We start from the raw sequence: 13,562 nt of genomic DNA, 5'->3' as shown, positions 1-13,562 counted from the left end.
TAGCCCTGCTGCAAAGCATTGCATCAAAAATTGTACTTAAACGCCCCTGTTAAACAGGGGCAGAAAAATTGGGCCTTAGGCACTGGTGCCATCACACTGCAACCTCTGCCATACACTCTAGTTTTATTGCAGGAATTAGCCCTGCTGCAAAGCATTGCATCAAAAATTGTACTTAAACACCCCTGCTAAACAGGGGCAGAAAAATTGGGCCTTAGGCACTGGTGCCATCACACTGCAACCTCTGCCATACACTCTAGTTTTATTGCAGGAATTAGCCCTGCTGCAAAGCATTGCATCAAAAATTGTACTTAAACGCCCCTGTTAAACAGGGGCAGAAAAATTGGGCCTTAGGCACTGGTGCCATCACACTGCAACCTCTGCCATATACTCTAGTTTTATTGCAGGAATTAGCCCTGCTGCAAAGCATTGCATCAAAAATTGTACTTAAACGCCCCTGTTAAACAGGGGCAGAAAAATTGGGCCTTAGGCACTGGTGCCATCACACTGCAACCTCTGCCATACACTCTAGTTTTATTGCAGGAATTAGCCCTGCTGCAAAGCATTGCATCAAAAATTGTACTTAAACGCCCCTGTTAAACAGGGGCAGAAAAATTGGGCCTTAGGCACTGGTGCCATCACACTGCAACCTCTGCCATACACTCTAGTTTTATTGCAGGAATTAGCCCTGCTGCAAAGCATTGCATCAAAAATTGTACTTAAACGCCCCTGTTAAACAGGGGCAGAAAAATTGGGCCTTAGGCACTGGTGCCATCACACTGCAACCTCTGCCATATACTCTAGTTTTATTGCAGGAATTAGCCCTGCTGCAAAGCATTGCATCAAAAATTGTACTTAAACGCCCCTGTTAAACAGGGGCAGAAAAATTGGGCCTTAGGCACTGGTGCCATCACACTGCAACCTCTGCCATATACTCTAGTTTTATTGCAGGAATTAGCCCTGCTGCAAAGCATTGCATCAAAAATTTTACTTAAACGCCCCTGTTAAACAGGGGCAGAAAAATTGGGCCTTAGGCACTGGTGCCATCACACTGCAACCTCTGCCATACACTCTAGTTTTTTTGCAGGAATTAGCCCTGCTGCAAAGCATTGCATCAAAAATTGTACTTAAACGCCCCTGTTAAACAGGGGCAGAAAAATTGGGCTGTTGGCATCACCCAGAACCAAAAATGTTCTTCCAACATATCAGCGGAGGAGGAAGAGGATAGACAATCAACATAACAGGACAGTCACTCAGCATCAGCATAGGCAGTCTTGAAGGGATGTGGTATTTCAAAAAAAATTATTCGGTTACATCAGCTTCAGGTGCTTGGTAGCTGTGGGTGATCCAAGACTGATTCATCTTGATGAAGGTCAGTCGATCAACTGATTCGGTGGACAGGCGCACCCTGTGATCGGTAACGAAGCCACCAGCAGCACTGAAGGTGCGTTCCGAAAGAACGCTGGATGCAGGACAGGCCAGTAGCTCAATTGCATACTGTGCAAGCTCTGGCCAGTGATCCATCCTCAAGACCCAGTAAGCCAGAGGATTTTCAGTGGGAAAGGTGTCCAAGTCTGACCTTGCCCCTAGGTATTCCTGCACCATGTAAATTAGACGCTGGCGATGGGTGCTGGAACCAATCATACCTTGGGGCTGCGGACTAAAAAATTGTCTGAAAGCATCAGTCAGACGGCCACCTTCTCCACCGCTCCTTCTGACTGATGCCTCAGCAACACGTTGTCCAGGACCAGGAGTTTGTGACCTCCCAGTCTCTGGGAACGCGTTGCACAGAGCTTTCTGCAAGGCCTCCCGGAGATGTCTCATCCTCTGCTCCCTCTGCGATGGCAAGATAAGGTCGGCAACCTTACCCTTGTACCGTGGATCAAGGAGAGTGGCCAGCCAGTAATGGTCCCTCTCCTTGATCCGAAGAATACGAGGATCCTTCCGCAGGCTTTGCAGGATCAGGGAGGCCATGCAGCGTAGGTTAGCTGAGGCATTCGGTCCGGAGTCCTCTGGGTCACTAAGGACAACATGATCCGCAGCTACCTCCTTCCAGCCACGTACAAGTCCACGTGTTTCTTGGGACTGTAAATCATCCCTATAAGACTGCTGCTGCTGATGCTGAGTGCCAGCCTCCACCTCCATGCTGACACAATCATCCTCCTCCTCCTCTTCCTCCTCCTCACCCTCTTCCTGTGTGATGGGTGGCACAGCAGGAACACTGTCTGGATAAAGGGGGCCTTGAGAGGCAAGGAAGTCCTCCTCTTCCTGCCTCTGTTCTGCCTCAAGTGCCCTGTCCATTATTCCACGCAGCGTATGCTCCAAGAGGTGGACAAGAGGTATAGTGTCACTGATGCATGCACTGTCACTGCTCACCATCCTTGTGGCCTCCTCAAACGGTGACAGGACAGTGCATGCATCCCTGATCATGCCCCACTGGCGTGGTGAGAAAAAACCAAGCTCTCCTGACCCTGTCCTGGTGCCGTAGTCGCACAGGTACTCATTGATGGCCCTCTGCTGCGTGTGCAGCCGCTGCAGCATGGCCAATGTTGAGTTCCATCTGGTGGGCATGTCACATATAAGGCGGTTCTTGGGCAGGTTCAACTCCTTTTGGAGCTCAGCCAGCCGAGCACAGGCATTAAATGATCGGCGGAAATGCACACAGACTCTCCTGGCCTGTTTCAGGACATCCTGTAAGCCGGGGTACCTGCCCAAGAACCGCTGCACCACCAGGTTAAGGACGTGAGATACACAGGGCACATGGGTCAGTTGTCCCTGTCGGAGGGCGGAGAGGAGGTTGGTGCCATTGTCGCAAACCACCATTCCTGGCTTAAGCTGGCGTGGCGTCAACCACCTCTCGGCCTGCCCCTGCAGAGCTGACAAAACATCCGCCCCAGTGTGGCTCCTGTCCCCCAAACAAACCAGCGCAAGCACGGCATGGCATCGTTTTGCCTGCGTACTTGCGTAGCCCCTGCAACGCCTACGGAGCACCGCTGGTTCTGAGGACAGAGCACTGGAAGAGGCCATGGAGGAAGAAGAAGAGGAGGGGGTGGAGGAGAGAGGTGTGTCACAACCAATAGTAGCATTTTGGAGGCGTGGTGGCGGAACAACCTCCAATACTACTGCACCTTGTCCTGCATCCTTCCCAGCAGCCAGAAGAGTGACCCAATGGGCCGTGAAAGACAGGTAACGTCCCTGTCCATGCCTGCTGGACCATGAGTCAGCGGTAATATGCACCTTACCGCTGACCGCCTTGTCCAGCGAGGCAAGGACATTGCCTTCCACATGCCGGTAGAGAGCCGGAATTGCCTTCCGTGAGAAAAAGTGGCGTTTGGGGACCTGCCACTGAGGAACCGCACATTGTACAAACTCACGGAAGGGGGCCGAGTCTACCAACTGAAAAGGCAGCAGTTGAAGTGCTAGCAATTTAGCCAAGCTAGCATTCAACCGCTGGGCATGTGGATGGCTGGGAGTAAATTTCTTCCGCCGGTCCAGCAGCTGGGGCAGGGACATTTGTCTGCTATAATCGGACGTGGATGTACCACTAGCAGAGTTCCCGGAAGCACTTGGCTGTGACACACCTAATTCTACACCTTCATTCCTCTCAGAGCAGGTTTCAGAGAGGACTGAAGGTCTAGTGGGGTTGGAGATGCCAGCTGATGAGGAGCAAGGAGAGGTCCGCTTTGTTCTTTGGTGTGGGTCTTTGAGGTATGCTTGCCAACGAGCTGCATGGCAGGTCAACATATGTCTGGTCAAGCATGTGGTGCCCAAGCGGCTGATGTTTTGGCCACGTGAGATACGCTTGAGACATATGTTGCAAATAGCAGCGGTGCGATCTGATGCACTCGTCTCAAAAAAGGCCCACACCAAAGAACTTTTAGAATAACGCGCAGAGGAAGCGCTCTGCGCAGAGGAAGCGCTCTGCGCAGGTGGAGCTCTGCGGTGTGATTCAGTCGGTGTGCTGCCCCTAAGCTGGCCCCCAGAGGGCATCCTGCCTCGTTGGACATGTGCCTCCTCCTCCTCCTCCTCCTCCTCCTCCCTCCTTCCAGGCACCCACGTGGAGTCAGTGCCCTCATCATCCCCTCCCTCTTCATCGCTGTAGCAAACCTGGCAGTATGCTGCAGCTTGTGGAACATGACTGCCAGATTGCTGTCCTTCTTGAGCATCCCCTCTCTCTGTGCTCACGCTACTGCCTTCCTCTAGCTGAGTGTCATCATCAGAGCCCACCAAACACTGGGCATCCTCCTGGAGCATGTACCCAACACTGTGCTCAAAGAGTTCAGGAGACTCCTCAGAAGGACGTGGTGGGTCTAGGGAAGGAGTCACTGATGATGACATTGAGAGGAGGGACGACGATGTGTTGGCAGCTGCTTTTCTACTACCCTGAGACTGGGTGAGAGAGGATGAGGAAGATGAAGAGGGCTTGGTCATCCACTCTACCAAGTCGTTGGCATGTTGCGGTTCAACATGTCCAGCTGCAGAAAAGAAGGACAAGCATGTCCCATGGCCACGTGCTGATGACAATGCACCGCGTCCCCGACCAGCACTGTTGTCTCTAGACACAGAGCCTGCTTGCCCTCTTTTATCGGCTCGCGCCTGTCTGCCTCTCCTTGCTGGCCTTCCAGACATGGTAATGGCCTGAAGGGAGTTGGGTAAAACAGTAGTTGGGTAGTTTATATTGTGCTGGAGGCACACAACACCCACTAACTCCTGCAGATGCCTTTTTTATAGAACAGCAGAGTTAAAGGGGTATATACAGATGTATACTGTGCTGTGCTGGAAGCACACACAACTTCCAATAACTCCAGCAGATGTCAATCGGGCCCAAATAGAGAACAGCTATGTAGGTGGATAATAGCGGTATGTACTGGGTACAGAGCAGGCAAACAGCACGCACTATCTCCTGAGTGACACTACTGACTGCAAGCTCTATTGTTAAAGATGGACCACTAGCTATATAGGTGATGTGAATATCACGGTGTATACTGCGGTCAGGGCACGCAGACAATAACCAGAAAACAGCAGAGTTAAAGGGGTATATACAGATGTATACTGTGCTGTGCTGGAAGCACATACAACTTCCAATAACTCCAGCAGATGGCAATCGGGCCCAAATAGAGAACAGCTATGTAGGTGGATAATAGCGGTATGTACTGGGTACAGAGCACGCACACAGCACGCACTATCTCCTGAGTGACACTGCTGACTGCAAGCTCTATTGTTAAAGATGGACCACTAGCTATATAGGTGAGGTGAATATCACGGTGTATACTGCGGTCAGGGCACGCAGACAATAACAAGAAAACAGCAGAGTTAAAGGGGTATATACAGATGTATACTGTGCTGTGCTGGAGGCACACACAACTTCCAATAACTCCAGCAAATGACAATCGGGCTCAAATAGAGAACAGCTATGTAGGTGTATATAGTGGTATGTACTGGGTACAGAGCACGCAGACAGCACGCACTAACACTACTGACTGCAAGCTCTATTATTAAAGCTAGATCACTAGCTATATAGGTGAGGTGAATATAGTGGTGTATACTGCGGTCAGGGCACAGACAGTAACCACTACACAAGAGCAAAATAGTAAATCAGCCAAAAACGATTGGTGTGTAACTGTGTTGAAGGTACACAGAACACCCACTGCTTCAGATGCTAACAAACACTACACGAGGCCGCCTGAAAGGCAGCTTTATATAGTGTGGGGCGTGCACTACACAGTCTGAGCTATGGTTGGCCACAGGCAAGATGCCTGTGGCCAACCATTGCTCTTCCCGCTACTGGCGCTGCGATTGGCCAAGCATGCGGGGTCACAGTGCATGCTTGGCCAATCGTGAGACAGCAATGCATTGCGCCATCGCAGTGCATTGTGGGCCACACGAATTTTGCCGCGAACGGCCCAAACGTTCGGAATTCGGCGAACGCACGAACGACCGATGTTCGAGTCGAACATGCGTTCGACTCGAACACGAAGCTCATCCCTACCCTGGATGTACATCCAGCACTGCAGTAGCACATGGTGACGTGGCGAGTCCCATAAGTGCAGTTCAAGCTGGCGAGGTTGCAAGTACAAGTAGTGTCCCGCTCCACCAAGAAGAAAAAGACAGGCCCGTTGTGCCCATAGTGCCCTTCCGGCAGAATTCGCCAATCCTAATTGGGAACCCACCACTTCTGCAGCACCCGTACTTCTCCCATTCACTGGCCAACCCAGCATTCAGGGGGAAACAGTTGATTTTACGTCACTTGATTTTATTATCTGTTTTTCACCAAAGATCTTTATAGATCTATTGTGGACCAAAGCAATTTGTACGCTGGTCAACACATCGCCACTATTCCCCAGTCCTCCCTTGCCAGACACTAGAAACCAATTACGGTTTCCGAATTTAAGATCTTTCTGGGCCTTACCCTAAACATGGGCATAACCAAAAAGGGTGAGTTGCGGTCATATTGGTCCACTAACCCAATTCACCATATGCACGTGTTCTCTGCTTCCATGGCCAGGGCACGATACGAGTAGATTTTGCGGTTCATGCACTTCAACGACAATGAACTCTGTTGTCCTCGTGGAGACCCTGAATACGATCAGCTCTACAAAACAGAGAGCCTGCTTGCAGTGTAATAACTTGCTCGCTATGAAGTGGAGGGATAATAAGAATGTTTTCGCTCTTACCTCCCTTCATGCAGACACGACGGTCCAAATTACTACGGCGACTGGTGTTGTGGAGAAACTCCTCGGTGTCCATGAATATAACCAAAATATGGGAGGGGTGGACCTCAATGACCAGTTGTTGGCGCCATACCTAGTTTCCCGTAAGGCCAGACCCTGGTACAAAAAAGTGTCTGTTTATTTATTTCAATTGGCTATGCTGAACGCTCATGTGCTACACAGAGCTTCAGGACGGACTGGATCCTTCCTTAAATTCCAGGAAGATATCGTCATAGCCCTTCTGTATCCAGACGGTGCTCCACCTCACCTTCCCAAACCAAATGCAGTAAGCCGGCTGCATTAGAGGCATTATCCTTATGTCCTCCCGCGTACCCCTACCCAACGAGCCCCTCAAAGAAAATGTCATATCTGCAGAAAGCGTGGATATAGGCGTGACACCCGTTATTATTGTCCCCACTGTCCTGACAATCCAGGGCTTTGCATTGGTGAATGTTTTGAACGCTACCATTCACTAGTTGAGTTTTAGAGTAGGGTACAGCCTTGCACAGACTAGACACACGTTCACAAGGTCTCCCAAGATGCCATTGCATTTTCAGAGACCCAAACCGCTGGAACCGTTACAACAGTTAGAACTGTTACAGTTACATAAAAAAGTGTTATATATATATATATATTATATATATTGGTGTTTTATTGTTCTCTCTCTCTCTCTCTCTCTCTCTCCTCTCTCTATTGTTCTGCTCCTTTTTACTGTATTCTATTCTGCAATGTTTTATTGTTAACAATTTTTTGTTTTCAGGTACGCCATTCAGCTGCAGCAAGGATTTATTTATCTTGACAGCAACAGCGTTTGCTCCCACGATACATAAAGCCATGACTCCAGCGCAGTCGGAGGTGATTTCACCACCACAGTTAAAAAAAAAGAGCATATATGCCGAAGCATGGGGGCAGCAGGGGTGGAGGAGCGATTTGCTCCTACCTTTTGGGGTGGATGCTTCCATGCTTCAGCATATATAAATGGTGCATGTATGCCCACCATTAGAAGTAGGTGGATGAAGGGAGATATTCTAATGGTGGGCATACCCACGATCAATATCTTTTTTTTGTTCAGCCCATAGGCTGCATGAAAACAAATTACAATATATGCTCAACAAGGACCAGCAACATACTGGTATGTTGCTCGACTTTGAGTGGTTATACCAGAAGGATGCCTGCAGGTTTAGGTATCATCTTGGTATCATTCTTTTCAGCCAGCGGTCAGCTTTCATGTAAAAGCAATCCTAGCAGCTAATTAGCCTCTAGACTGCTTTTACAAGCAGTGGGAGGGAATGTCATCCCCTCCCCCCACCGTCTTCCATGGTTTTCTCAGGCTCTCCTGTCCCAACAGGGAACCTGAGAATGCAGCCGGTGGTTCCGCCAGCTGACCATAGAGCTGATCAGAGACCAGAATGTCTCCAATCATCTCTATGGCCTAAAAAAACGGAAGCTACGAGCATTTCATGACTTAGATTTCGCCGGATGTAAACATTGGGAAATTGGGAAAGCATTTTATGACACCGATCTTGGTGTGGTCAGATGCTTTGAGGGTAGAGGAGAGATCTAGGTCTAATAGACCCTATTTTTTTCAAAAAAGAGTACCTGTCACTACCTATTGCAATCATAGGGGATATTTACATTCCCTGAGATAGCAATAAAAATGATTAAAAAATATATAAATGAAAGGAACAGTTTAAAAATAAAAAAGCAAAATAAATAATAATAAAAAAAAGCACCCCTGTCTCCCCCTGCTCTCGTGCAAAGTCGAACGCAAGCGTCGGTCTGGCGTCATATGTAAACAGCAATTGCACCATGCATTTGAGGTTTCACCGCGAAGGTCAGATCGAGGGCACTAATTTTAGCAGTAGACTCCTTCCATAAATCTAAAGTGGTAACCTGTAAAGGCGTTTAAATGCTTTTAAAAATGTATGTAGTTTGTCGCCACTGCACGTTTCTGCACAATTTTAAAGCAAAGTCCCACACATGTGGTATCCCCATACTCAGGAGAAGCAGCAGAATTTATTTTGGGGTCTAATTCCACATATGCCCATGGAATGTGTGAGCAATATATAATTTAGTATCAACTTTGGGCAAAAAAAAAAAGTTTGTAATTTTCCCTCAACTTGTGGCAAAATATAAAATATTCCATGGACTCAACATGCCTCTTAGAAAATAGCTTAGGGTGTCTAATTTCCAAAATGGGGTAATTTGGGGGGGTTTTGTGCCATCTTGGCATTTTATGGCCTTCAAAACTGTGATAGGTGGTGAGGAGTGAAATCAAAAATCTACGCCCTTAGAAATCCTGAAGGCGGTGATTGGTTTTTGGGGCCCCGTATGCGGCTAGGCTCCCAGAAAGTCTCACACATGGGGTATCCCCGTACTCAGGAGAAGCAGTAGAATTTATTTGTGGGTGTAATTCCACATATGCCCATGACATGTGTGAGCAATATATCATTTAGTGAAAAGTTTGTAATTTTCCCGCAACTTGTGGCAAAATATTAAATATTCCATGGACTCAACCATCTTGGCATTTTATGGCCTTCAAAACTGTGATAGGTAGTGAAGAGTGAAATTAAAAATGTATGCCCTTAGAAATCCTGAAGGCAGTTGCCTGGTTTTCGTGGTGCCGTACGCGGCTAGGCTCCCAAAAATTCTCACACATGTGGTATCCCCGTACTCAGGAGAAGCAGAAGAATGTATTTTGGGGTACAATTTCACATTTAACCATGGCATGTGTGAGCAATATAACATTTGGTGACAACTTTTTGTAAAAAAAACTTTTTTTTTTGTCATTATTCAATCGTTTGGGACAAAAAAATAAAACATTCAATGGGCTCAACATGCCTCTTATCAATTTCCTTGGAGGGGGTTTGTACTGCCCTGCCATTTTAGCATGTCAAGAAGTGAGATAGGCAGTCATAAACTAAAAGCTGCGTAAATTCCAGAAAATGTACCTTAGTTTGTAGACGTGATAACTTTTGAGCAAACCAATAAATATACGTTTATTTACTTTTTTTATTACCAAAGACATGTGGCTGAATACATTTTGGCTTAAATGTATGACTAAAATTGAGTTTATTAGATTTTTCTGATAACAAAAATTAGAAGATATCATTTTTTTTCAAAATTTTTTGGTCTTTTTACGTTTATATCGCAAAAAATTAAAATTGCAGAGTCAATCAAATACCTTTAAAAGAAAGCTCTATTTGTGGGAAAAAAATGACACAAATTTTGTTTGGGTACAACATTGCATGACTGTGCAATTACCAGTTAAAGCAGCGCAGTGCTAAATTGTAAAAAGTCCTCTGGTCGTTGACAAGCCAAATGGTCCGGGACTTAAGTGGTTAATGATCATGATATCACTGTGCTTGATTGGCCAGCAAACTCACCTGATCTGAACCCCATAGGGTATCTGTGGGGTATTGTCAAGCAGGAAGATGAGACACCAGATCCAACAATACAGGTGTCCTGGGCTTCCATAACAACTCAGTGCAACAGTAGTGCTGCAGGCTGATCGCCTCCATGACACGCTGCATTGATGCAGTAATTGATGCAAAAGGAGCCCCGACAATGTATTGAATATATACTGTACATGGACATACTTTTCAGTAAGCCAACATTTCTTTATTAAAAATCCTGTTTTTATTGGTCTTATGTAATATAAAAAAATTTCTGAGATACTGAATTTTGGGTTTTTGCTAGCTGTAAGCCATAATCATTAAAATTAAATTTAAGAAATGCTGGAAATATATCACACTTTTTATGAACTCAAAATGTTCTCACTTGAAAATGATCAACCAGAACAAAAAGAAGGCAGAATTTTCCTAGCAATAAAAATGTTAGCGAGGTTATAATTTTTCCATACTCTATACAAAAATTAAAAAAAAAAGGTTTGGCTTTGGGCGCTCTTTGGTTCACAACTGACAAACCTGATGAGGACTGGTCTTACCTTCTGTAGTCATATAAAACATATACACTATAAGCCCAAGGGTTTGTGGACACTTGACAATTACACCTAAATGAGTCTGTTGGACATTCCTTTCCAAAATCATGGGCATTACTATGGAGATGGTCTCCTCCTTGTAATTGCAATTACAATGCCCTGTACACACGATAGGATTTTCCAACAACATAATCCATGGGATTTTTTTCCGACAGATGTTGGCTCAAACTTTTCTTGCATGCACACGATCACACAAAGTTGGTCGGAAATCCCGAACGTCAAGAACGCGGTGACGTACAACACATATGATGAGCCGAGAAAAATGAAGTTCAATAGCCAGTGCTGCTCTTCTGCTTGATTCCGAGCATGCCTGGCACTTCGTGTGTCGGAAATGTGTACACACAATCGGAATTTCCCACAACGGATTTTGTTGTCGGAAAATTTGAGAACCAGATCTCAAATTTTGTGTGACGGAAATTCCTATCGAAAATGTGTGATGGAGCCTACACATGTATTTTCTGACAACAAGGTCCTATTACACATTTTCCATTGGAAAATCCTATCGTGTGTACAGGGCATAGGAGTCAATTTTTGCGAAGGCTTTCCAGGAAGTTTAGGGTGTGTTTATGGGAATCTGTGCCCATTTAGCCAAAAGAGCATTTGTGAGGTGATTTTGAATGAGAAGACCTCAGTTGGCATTCTAATTTATCCAAGAGATGTTCAGTAATGTTGAGGTCAGGACTGTGTGCAGGGCACTTAAGTTCCTCCACCCCAAACTCACCAAACCATGTCTTTATAGAGCTGGCTCTGTGCACAGTCCTACTGAAACAGGAACAGGTCTTCCCTAGACTGTAACCACATGGGTGAAACTGTCTAAAAGGTCTTTGTACCGTACTATATAGTATTGACCTTACCCTTCATTGAAAACATCTAGTTTCAATAGTTTGGAGGGGTGTCCACATATTGTCTGTATAGTGTATGTAAAACAGAGAGAGCTTGTTCTACCTTCAAGAAAAAGTGGTCTGTAACTGTTAACATCATGCAAATGTCAATCCAAATATCAGAATTCTCCATACATAGCTATATGAGTGTAGTCATGCATGTGAAAATTGATGCGTACAAGGATATGCATTCCTACCATCACAATTACCAGTTCTAAGAAGTAAAGATATCACAAAAGGAACATTCCTTCTTCTGTAAATGCCACCATCCATGGTACGTGTCAATCTTAACTCTTCTGCTAATTATGTTTTTTCTTGGCTGACATATAATGAAACGTTTCAGGTTGCCATGATCATCACTAGTCATTACAATAACTGCAGTGGTAGATTGTGGAGCATATTCATAAAGTTAGTTCAACTGACTACTATCAGCTTGGTGGGAGTCCAGGTGATCTGCGGGTCTCCAACTATGAGGCTAACGGGCTGAGCAAGTATAACTTACTGTGAATACGCATTGTGTATAATTAAACCCCCCTCCTCCAAAAAAGGGAAAAATACAGATGTCATCAATCAAGCCGATCCTGGCTGCAAAACCAACAGATTGCATTCATCATCTCTGCCATAATTATGTCATAAACAAATACAAGTTAACATTTGAACATAAAATTACCAATCAAAGACGAGAGAAAAGATTGATCGGTAAAGAAATCAATTACTTATCAAGGCCTGTACGGCCACCCTACAATGGCAAATTGTCACTTTAAATCTCAGGTCTACTCTTATTGTGAACCCTTGTGAAACATTAAATAAGCATGAGTGTGGAATTTGTTGTATAATAAGCATACATGAACTCTTGGAACAAATCTTTTTTGGCCAGGAGATCACAGACTAAATATGTCTGTCCCTTTAACAGAAATGTCGGAACATTATTAGTGGTGAAAATCAAAGATTGCACCCAGACACCATTGTGCAGTTTATTGAAAACACACTAAAGAGTCTAGGCTCATTGCCCAGAACTGATCGAATCCAGATCAAAGTGTTAACATTGTAACCAGGTTCAGTGAAAGAAATTGCCCATTGTGTGGCCGTACTCTGCTCTTTCTTCATTAGGCAAATTACCGTTAATTGTTCTCCAGACATGCTACGTTATGTCATGGAAATGGCATCTGCTACGATAGTAATCACTTGTCAGTGCAAAGAAGAGACTGCCGATGCAGGTAGAGGGTTAAGAAAATCCAACAGACGTCGAGCAGGGTGGCCTTGGAAGGGACCGGGACTGGCAAGCTCCAGGTTGGCATCTGATAAAGCTTGCAAGTTTTGCTTGCTGAGTAATAGATAAGATACTGGCAGACTTAGTGCTCATGGGGGGATAGAGTTAAGGCACTTGTGCTCAGACATATTTTTTTTCCTCTCTCCAAAAAACATTTTTGGATGGGAGACAAAATTTTCATCAAATTCCGTCCAATTGATGTGTTTATAGCTTTGCGGGTAGATTGTGTTTAGTAAACAATGAAAGTTCCAAACAATTTATATAGTTTTTTTAATACTTGAGAAAAAAATTACTAAGGATGGCTCCACCTACAATAAATTACTCAGCTGCGGGGAGTCTAATCCCCTTCTCAACTGTCAACTTACACACACCATTTAGACAAGATAAGAAAAGCTTTATAAGATTCAAATATAAATCTTTCATATGTGAACCCCCATAGTTATAATATTTAAAGCAGAAGTCTAGCTGACATTAAAAAAAGTCACAGCTTCTTTTTCTCCTCCAGCAGCAGTGAGGGAATGATGAACTAAATGTCGCCCCATAATGATGTGTGGGCACCTTTCAGTTCAGTAATATTCTCAGCTTATGTTGCATGATGACACTCAAGAGGCGGGTACATAACAGTTTGGGCTCAAAGGAAGAGGGTTCATTTATGCTGGGTATCATTCAACCTTGAAGACTAAGAACATCTAGGGTTTTGTGGG

This window comes from Lithobates pipiens, unplaced genomic scaffold (genome assembly GCF_037356315.1).
Source record: "Lithobates pipiens isolate NorthernLeopardFrog02 unplaced genomic scaffold, aLitPip1_a1.2 Scaffold_19, whole genome shotgun sequence".
Lineage (NCBI taxonomy): Eukaryota > Metazoa > Chordata > Amphibia > Anura > Ranidae > Lithobates > Lithobates pipiens.
This window is presented reverse-complemented; position numbering follows the sequence as displayed.